The sequence below is a fragment of the Perca fluviatilis genome, chromosome 20, assembly GCF_010015445.1.
Source record: "Perca fluviatilis chromosome 20, GENO_Pfluv_1.0, whole genome shotgun sequence".
Lineage (NCBI taxonomy): Eukaryota > Metazoa > Chordata > Actinopteri > Perciformes > Percidae > Perca > Perca fluviatilis.
Genome location: NC_053131.1, coordinates 281525 through 291249, shown reverse-complemented (window position 1 = coordinate 291249; position 9725 = coordinate 281525).

Sequence of the window (9725 nt, the reverse complement as noted above, 5' to 3'; positions counted from 1 at the left end):
CCAACCGGTCTACATGTGTTTTGTGGATTTGGAGAAGGCGTATGACCGGGTCCCCCGGGAGATACTGTGGGAGGTGCTGCGGGAGTATGGGGTGAGGGGGTCTCTACTCAGGGCCATCCAATCTCTGTACGACCAAAGTGAGAGCTGTGTCCGGGTTCTCGGCAGTAAGTCGGACTCGTTTCAGGTGAGGGTTGGCCTCCGCCAGGGCTGCGCTTTGTCACCAATCCTGTTTGTAATATTTATGGACAGGATATCGAGGCGTAGTCGGGGTGGGGAGGGGTTGCAGTTCGGTGGGCTGGGGACCTGGACGATGCGAGAGAACCTGTCACGAGAGTAACCGTCGAAGATGCTTACCGGGAATACAGTAGAACAAAATCCATGACTGGAACCACTGTTGTATAAAGACCTGTGTGTATAGAAATGTCAATGTGTGTTATTGTGCTCTGAATGTTATGAATAAATAATCTCTCCTATACTAGATATGTGTGTATGTCGTGTGTATATCAACTACAGTGTGTCCAAGTCAAAGTCCCACACTGTGTGCTGAGTTTATGGCACAACGTATGTTCATGAAACTCCCAGAAAAGTGTACACAACACGTTCAGCTGCGCCATTGACTTTGTTGATGAAACCAGTGACAGTCGTGGCAACTGCTTACACAATGACATACAACAAGAAACAGCCCATAGGTTCGTCTCGTCAGGTAACGTCAGTCTAGCATTGGATAGTCAGCTTAGCTTTGGTTACATCTGCATTGGATACCAGCAGTCGGAGACACGTAGCTGCGGTCGGATGCCTTCATGTAGCTCCGCACACTCTAGTAACCCAGGCTGCTGGTGACCAAAGCCTCCCTCGGATGCACACCCGTCCTCGGAGAGACAGCCGTTTTCGGGTATAAAGTCAATGGGCTAAGCTGTGGTATTAAAGGCGAAGTTGCGTTCACAGTGGGAAAGAGGATAGTGAAATGCAAACCATGGACACCGTTCAAGTGCCTGTCCAACCTAATGTGACAGCTTGTATTCCCTTAAAGCGCAAGAGGAAACAACAACTGATCCCCAGAGAGACGTTAATAGATGAAATACAACGCTCTCCCCGTTCAAATAGGCTTGTCATGGGGTTTCCGAACTTGGACTTTGGTATGTTTTCGATGGATAAGGATGACATGAAGCGAGCCCTGATTGCCCAATTTCATCTACACACCAAACACGCTGCAAATGACAAGGGGATCGACAATAGAGATTACCAGACCCATCGACTGGCGGCTGTGAGCTGGTTCGAGTTGGTCCTCGGTGAGGATCATAACTCTGTCCTTATACCAGCTGTGAATATCATGGACAGATACGTGACCACTTGCGCTCACCTCGGCGATGATACACGTCAGCTATTGAATAATATCGGTAACATCCGAGCAGCCTGCCTCTCGCTCTCAATCAAAATGTACGCTGTGAACATGACAATTGATGCGAAGGATCAAAATATGATCAGCTTACTGTGTGCGTATCTGATCCTGGACTACGGAAAGCCTTCGACTTTGTTGACAACCGAGTACATCCTGAAGGACCGGGCCGCGTTCGTGGCTAGCAAGCTTTTGTCGAAGACTACGTTGGACGTTGCGTTCCTACGCTTAAAGAGGTGGCTGTGCATAGCTGTGTGCTGCATGCTCGGGGTGATTGTAGAGTGCGTGACAGAACCCAAAGAGGGGCTCCGTGTGGAAGACAGTTTGATCACATTCTTGGAAGAGCTGATGCCTGGGAAGTTCACACAAACGGAGCTAGGTGACCTCAAGATGTTATTAAGCCAGGGATGTGTGGTGTGCACCGGTTCGTTTGTCAGCTGTGCGGTGCAAGACTCTCTACGTAGGATATCATCTATGTCATGCTCAGATTGTGGGAAAGGCAATGCTAAGGACACTGATCACAATGATGCCACCACGGACAGCGAAGGGTCACCGAATAAAGTGACTCGGTGTTTGGTTTAGCTATATGTGACTGTACCTGTGAATCACGCTGTATGTAACACTGTGTAAATAAAAACAAACCGTGATAGTTGAGCAAGTTGCAACGTCCCTTTGGATCCCGGTTGTTTCTCACAGCCTTGGAAGGACTGTCAGCCATAGTCGGATAGTAACCCGTGGAAGGACTGTCGGTAACGCGGGCAAACCCAGGCTCAGGTACATCCTGTCAGATGCAAGTGGGATACAAGAGGCTGAGAGGCAGACCATTGTAAAGTTGAAAGGAGCCGTGTTTCCAACGAACGCTCAAAATATGATCAGCCATAGTCGAATAGTCACCTGTGGAAGGACTGCCAGCCATAGTTGGATAGTCACCCTTGGAAGGACTGTCAGCCATAGTCGGATAGTCACCCGTGGAAGGACTGTCAGCCATAGTCGGACAGGAATGCATCTTGCTTATATTAACTGTGTTGACCTAAGGGCTATTGCGCAGTAACCACGGGTGACATTCATTTGTTAAGAGGTTTTGTCTATCACACAGACTGAGCAGTACATTTATCTATCTAAACGCAAGGGTTTGAGCTATAACCATGTATATGCCAAGCAATAGTAGAGAAACATACAACGCAGAAGTGAAGATAATTCAGGGGATTCCTATGATTGTGTTTGTGTCTCAACCTGAACTGGACAGTGATGTGGAAACGGACGGTGATCTGAGCACAGCCGTGGAATGGTCAAGATACACCACTCCCATAGGCTTTGGTGCAGCTTTGAAGACTGGACCCAAACCAGTGAACGGGCTTAACGGTGTGTCGCACATACCTGGTACGGAGATGTACCAGTGTAATGACACAGTGTGTGACTACATATACGGCTTGTATACGGACAATGCCGAGCCAGATCGTGCACACTTCCAGTACGGCGGAGGCCAATGTCTGTCTTTTAAGGCCATAAATGGGGGTCAGGAAAAGGAGCTTTTCATCATACAGGGGAAACTCCGGTTCATGAGGGGATATGTGGCATTCCCCCAGTTTGTATTCTACTCAGAAGACGGCTGCATGACAATTGATGGGACCAGACACTGCGTTGTCTGTGCACATGAACCCGGAAAAGGACACCCTGACTCTAACTGTGGTAACATGAAGCACCTTCTCAAGATCAAGCTGATGTCTTTGAAACTGCATGAGAACATGGACAAGGTTCGACTGTTCCCTACCGCGAGAAGTACCACTTGGGGCCTCATCGAAACCGACGGTACCTCAACGCGCTGCACCACAGATTTCAGTATACTGGGACCGCGGCAAACATGCAATACACTCACTGTACAATTGAATCACATCATTGTTTCCAATGTGGGATCACACTCAGCAACTTTGTGGAGAACGACACCTTACTGGGTGAACACATTCATCACAGCAACGGCAATTGTTTGTACATCGCACGTGAGTTCAAGAACCAAAAAGGCGAGCTGGATGCTATCATGGGCAAGGAGCGATACAGACGGGGACATATCGCAATCCCGGCTCTTGCCATACAGGCCCATTATGGGCATATAGGATCCCACGGTGCACGCCGCTGCATTGTCTGCAGCGTGATCGAGCGAACCCACTTGCCCACCAATGGTCATTACTCGTACTGTGATGCCATGAAAGAGTCACTTCAGAAAAAGCTCAATAATATGTGCATGTTATAAACATACACCATCCAATTGTAACAAATATATCTTAACATTGTATGTATTACGGCCCTTGTTCCTGACCATTGTTCTGATGTCACGTACTGTTCAATAAAGTGTAACAAGTGTATCCTAACGTTGTATATGTTACGGCTCGTTGTCCCTGACCATTGTTCGGATGTCACGTTCTGTTCAATAAAGTTCATTGTGTATTCACCTTCCGACTAGCTGCTCATTTCTGTGTGGCTTTTACAGAAAGGGGTGTGATCTGTGGTGTTTACGTACTCTAGACCCCAGAGTGACTTGACCCATAATGTGTAAGTAACCATCAGTCTTTAGGTGACAGTGCTAGGTTACACACATCCTTGGGTGAGACAATTGGCTAGCAGCTAGGCACGACTTGCACAATGGAGGCAAGCGGTTATGGTATTGAGTATAACCGCAGTCACCGTTGTGACTGCTTATATTTGTAACATTGCCAAAATTAGGAATATCCTGTCTCAAAACGACGCTGAAAAACTAGTCCATGCATTTGTTACGTCCAGGCTGGACTATTGTAATTCCCTACTGTCAGGTTGCTCAAATAAGTCCCTTAAGACTCTCCAGCTGATCCAGAATGCTGCAGCGCATGTTCTCACAAGAACTAAGAGAAGAGATCATATTTCTCCTGTATTAGCTTCTCTGCACTGGCTTCCTGTTGAATCCAGGATTGAGTTTAAAATCCTTCTCTTGACCTACAAAGCTCTAAATGGTCTAGCACCATCATATCTAGAAGAGCTCCTAATACCCTATTGTCCCACTAGAGCACTGCACTCCCAGAATGCAGAGTTACTGGTGGTACCTAGAGTCTCTAAAAGTAGAATGGGAGCCAGAGCCTTCAGTTATCAGGCTCCTCTCCTATGGAACCACCTCCCGATCTGGGTTCGGGGGGCAGAAACTGTAATTGCTTTCAAGAATGAACTTAAAACTCTTCTATTTGATAAAGCTTATAGTTAGGGAGTGAGGAGTTGCAGTGTTCACCTAACTGGCCCACCTGCTTCTCTTCATAATTGTTAGATTAATAATACATAACAAAGTAGAGGGAGGCAGGCCAGCCAAGCCCGATCCGGCAGGGGGAGAGTTCTAAGCCCGAAAAAGCTTCCTCTCCTTATGACCTGTCTCTCTTAGTTACGCTGTTATAGTTACGCTGTTATAGTTCTAGACTGCCGGGGGACTTCCTTCCTTTGACACACTGAGCTGCTCTCTCCTCTCCCTTTCTATTACTATTACTATTACTATTTGTGGGTGTCCCGTCCCAGAAATGCTTGTTACTAATCCTAGCTTCTGGGGAGTTTACTCCCCGGAGTCCTTATGTTTTTTCCCCCAGGCGTATTTCCTTGGAGAACGTTGGCACCAAGATCCTGGTTCCAGCTGTCGCCGTGGTCCTGCTGCACTCCCTGCTGAGCTCAGCGGTGCCCTGCAATGTCATGCTGCGTCCTGCTGAACCTTGCTGCTTCCGGCGGAATCCTGCTGCTTCCTGCTGAACCCTGCAGCTTCCCGCTACATCCATCCATGCTCTGCTGGGCCACGCTACATCCTGTAACGCCCTGCAGCGCCCTGATATGACATGAACTACTACAACTACCATTGAAGTCACAGTTCCATTATTAATGTGACTACTATTGCCACTGTTCATCACACCCCCAATCGGCTCGTCAGACACCGCCTACCAAGAGCCTGGGTCTGTCCGAGGTTTCTTCCCAAGAGGGAGTTTTTCCTCGCCACTGTCGCACTGCTTGCTCTTGAGGGACTTATTGTAATTGTTGGGGCTTTGTAAATTATAGAGTGTGGTCTAGACCTACTCTATCTGTAAAGTGTCTCGAGATAACCTATGTTATGATTTGATACTATAAATAAAATTGAATTGAATTGAAATTGAATTATAGGGAGTTTAACATGTTTCTGATCTGGACCCTTAGGTCTGGTCAAACCAGAAATGATGACATGGGGTTTGTCAGCAAGATAGCTACGAACATTTTCAATGATGGGACCAGGAACTGGGGCCGCGTTGCCAGCTTGATAGCATTCGGTGCTGCTTTGTGTCAGCGCTTCAATGAGATTGGCAGAGAGGACTGTGTGGCGCTAGTGGGAGAGGAAATCTCCCTGTACCTGCTGACTGCCCACATGGACTGGCTGATTAGAAACGACTCCTGGGTTAGTCGACTCACAGTGTATCTGAGCAATTCTACCCTTGTCACTCTAATGAGTAGCTAAAGTCGAGTTCAATTCTTTTTTTTCTTTCCAGAACGGCTTTGTGGAATTCTTTCAGGTACCAGACCAGGAGTCTACTTTGACAAACATACTCCTCACGACTGCTGGATTTGCTGGCATTGGGGCAGCTCTGTCCTTGTTGATCAAGTGAACACCAGGCTTATGCTCCTCGATGAAAACGTTGACAAGTTATTGTGTGTGTGTGTGTATTGGATTGGAATAATAAACAATTGAACAAGTGCGTTTGTTCTTATTTAATATCAATGTTATACACTACAGCATGCATGGTCAAAACACAGACAAAAGACTTCTTCTTCATGACTCTTACACAGTCATGTCACAGCGTGTACAACGTCACTCTACACACACGTGGAAATACCAAGATCAATCCTCGGTTCTAGGGCACACGCCGCCCCAATAACACAAACATGCATGTGACCTGTCACATCATAGTGCGGTCGCTAGCAAGCTCTCTGTGGTCCATACAAAGCTCCAGGTCTCGCTCCCAATATAGCGTGTCTGCAGGAAAGTTGGTCATCATTGTCACGACATCGTCAAGCTGCATGATCTCATCGAGCAGATACAGTGCACTTTTTTCGCTTTGGTCAACGTCAAACATTGTAGTATCATCGGGCAACGGTAAGACCCCCGCGGACAGGGATCTTTGATTATCCACAGGAGAGTTGTCTGTTGTAAGTTCGGGAAGCAGCTCAATTTCGTCAAGCTGAGAGTCGCACAGTGCTTCCTCGCTTTGGTCAAAGTCAAACATTGTAGCATCATTGGGCACCGGTAAGCCCGCCGCGGACTTGGATCCTTGATTATCCACAGGAGACTTGTCTGCCGCGAGCTCGAGAAGCTGCACAATTTCGTCAAGCTGAAAGTCGTACAGTGCTTCTTCGCTTTGGTCAAAGTCAGACGTTGTAGCATTGTTGGGCACCGGTAAGCCCGCCGCGGACTTGGATCTTTGATTATCCACAGGGAAGTTAGTCATCACAAGCTCGTGACACTGCACAATTTCGTCAAGCAGTAACAGTGCATCTTCGCTTTGTTCAAAGTCACACGTAGCATCGTTGGGCAACGGTAAGACCCCCGCGGACAGGGATCCTTGATTATCCACAGGAGAGTTGTCTGCCGCGAGCTCGAGAAGCTGCACAATTTCGTCAAGCTGAAAGTCGCACAGTGCTTCCTCGCTTTGGTCAAAGTCAGACGTTGTAGCATTGTTGGGCACCGATAAGCTCCCCGCCGACTAGGATCCTTGATTATTCCCCGTTAACACTCGGAGGACAAACGGGAACACTTTGTCCGAAAGTAAGGGGACTTCGGGCGCCCCATCTGTCCTGGGACGCCGCGCCGCCACGGGAGGCCCTAAAAATCGCAAAGCGCCGCAGGGCCGAGCACGCCGGCCCGGCCCTCGATCCCGGCCGGGGGCCGCGGCCGAGGGGCCCTCGGTGTCCGGACCGCGGCTTCTCTAGCGTTTTTTCCAAACGTTCCCAAATGTCCCGTTTTCGAATATATACCGCTTTCGTCCACCAGGGGGCGAAAATTGCAGGGCCCGGGGGACAATCGGGAACACTTGGGACAAAAGGGAACGTATGCTCATCCGAAGTGTCCCGGAATGTTCCCAATTGTCCCTCGGCCAAACGGGAACACTTTAAGGTCCGGCGGGACAAAAGGGAACACTTTATGGAATCGCAAAATGCCAAACGGGAACACTTTTGACATTTGGGGAGGACAATCGGGAACACTTATGCCATTCGGGAAGGACGATCGGGAGGACAACCGCTCTATTGAAACGCATGCCAAATGTCCGCCGAGCCCCCTTATGGAGGCCCGAACGTCCCAAATGGCCAAAGCGTTCCCAAATTGACCTCGCCGCCAGGGAGCGACAGGGGGGACGGCCGGCGAGAGTCCGTGGGCCTCTGGGGTCTCCTTTCCTGGCGACTTCACGCGCACTAGCCCCCCGGACTACCAGGGAAGCATTCGGACACGGTAGCACTTAGCACGGCTGCTGACGAAGCTAGGCCACGTGGGACGTGGGACACTTGGCCTGTTTTCAATAGGGGACTTGACTGTTGCCAAGTGTCCCCTCTTGGTGGCAAAATTGGTCCCAGATGTCCTCTGACCTTTGGATCTTTATATGTTTGGACACTTGGGAACAATTCTTCCATTTGGGAAGGACAACTGGGAAAACGTTGTCCATTTGGGAAGGACACTTGGGAACAGTCAACCCCCTATTAAAAACAGGCCAAATGTCCTGGGTTGGGCTTGCTCCTACTTTACTTAAACATGGGACATTTGGCCTGTTTTCAATAGGGGACATGACTGTCCCCAAGTGTCCCCCCCAAATGGCAGAAAGTGTTCCCAAATGTCCTACGACCTTTGGGTCGTTTCATTGTTGGACACTTGGGAACAATGCTTCCATTTGGGAAGGACAACTGGGAAAACGTTGTCCATTTGGGAAGGACACTTGGGAACAGTCAACCCCTATTAAAACAGGCCAAATGTCGCTGGGTTTTTTCCTACTTTACCTAAACATGTAGGACATTTGGGAACACTTAGGCCATTTGGGAAGGACAATTTGGAAACTTCATGCCATTTGGGAAGGACACTTGGGAACAGTCAACCCCCTATTAAAAACAGGCAAAATGTCCAGGGTTGGGCTTGCTCCTACTTTACTTAAACATGGGACATTTGGCCTGTTTTCAATAGGGGACATGACTGTCCCCAAGTGTCTCCCCCAAATGGCAGAAAGTGTTCCCAAATGTCCTATGACCTTTGGGTCGTTTCATTGTTGGACACTTGGGAACAATGCTTCCATTTGGGAAGGACAACTGGGAAAACGTTGTCCATTTGGGAAGGACACTTGGGAACAGTCAACCCCCTATTATAAACAGGCCAAATGTCCTGGTTTGGGGTTTCTCCTACTTTACCTAAACATGTAGGACATTTGGGAACACTTTTGCCATTTGGGAAGGACAATTTAGAAACTTTTTGCCATTTGGGAAGGACACTTGGGAACAGTCAACCCCCTATTAAAAACAGGCCAAATGTCCTGGGTTGGGCTTGCTCCTACTTTACTTAAACATGGGACATTTGGCCTGTTTTCAATAGGGGACATGACTGTCCCCAAGTGTCCCCCCCAAATGGCAGAAAGTGTTCCCAAATGTCCTACGACCTTTGGGTCGTTTCATTGTTGGACACTTGGGAACAATGCTTCCATTTGGGAAGGACAACTGGGAAAACGTTGTCCATTTGGGAAGGACACTTGGGAACAGTCAACCCCCTATTAAAAACAGGCCAAATGTCCTGGTTTGGGTTTTTTCCTACTTTACCTAAACATGTAGGACATTTGGGAACACTTTTGCCATTTGGGAAGGACAATTTGGAAACTTCATGCCATTTGGGAAGGACACTTGGGAAGAATTTTGCCATTTGAGAAGGACAATTGGGAAGACTTTTGCCATTTGGGAATACTTATGCTTCTATGGGTGGACGTTGACCTCCAGGGCCCTCAGTCTCACCTCCGAGGCCCAATAAGTGGCTCTAAGCCTGGGTTAACATGCTCACATGCAAAGTGGCCTGGGATGGGTCAAAAACTTTTTGACATTTTTCTAAGTTTTTGACCAGAGAAGGGGGAATGCAGAAGCAGTTGACCTCTAACTGCTTGCCTCCCCTTCCCCGGTCGAAAAACTTTAACTTTTTTTCTCAACTTTTTGTGCCCCTGGTAGCCTATTTTTGGGAAAGGACATTTGGGAACACTTTTTCCATTTGGGAACACTTATGCTTCTATGGGTGGACGGTGACCTCCAGGTCCCTCAGTCTCACCTCCCAGGCCTTTTCAGTGGCTCT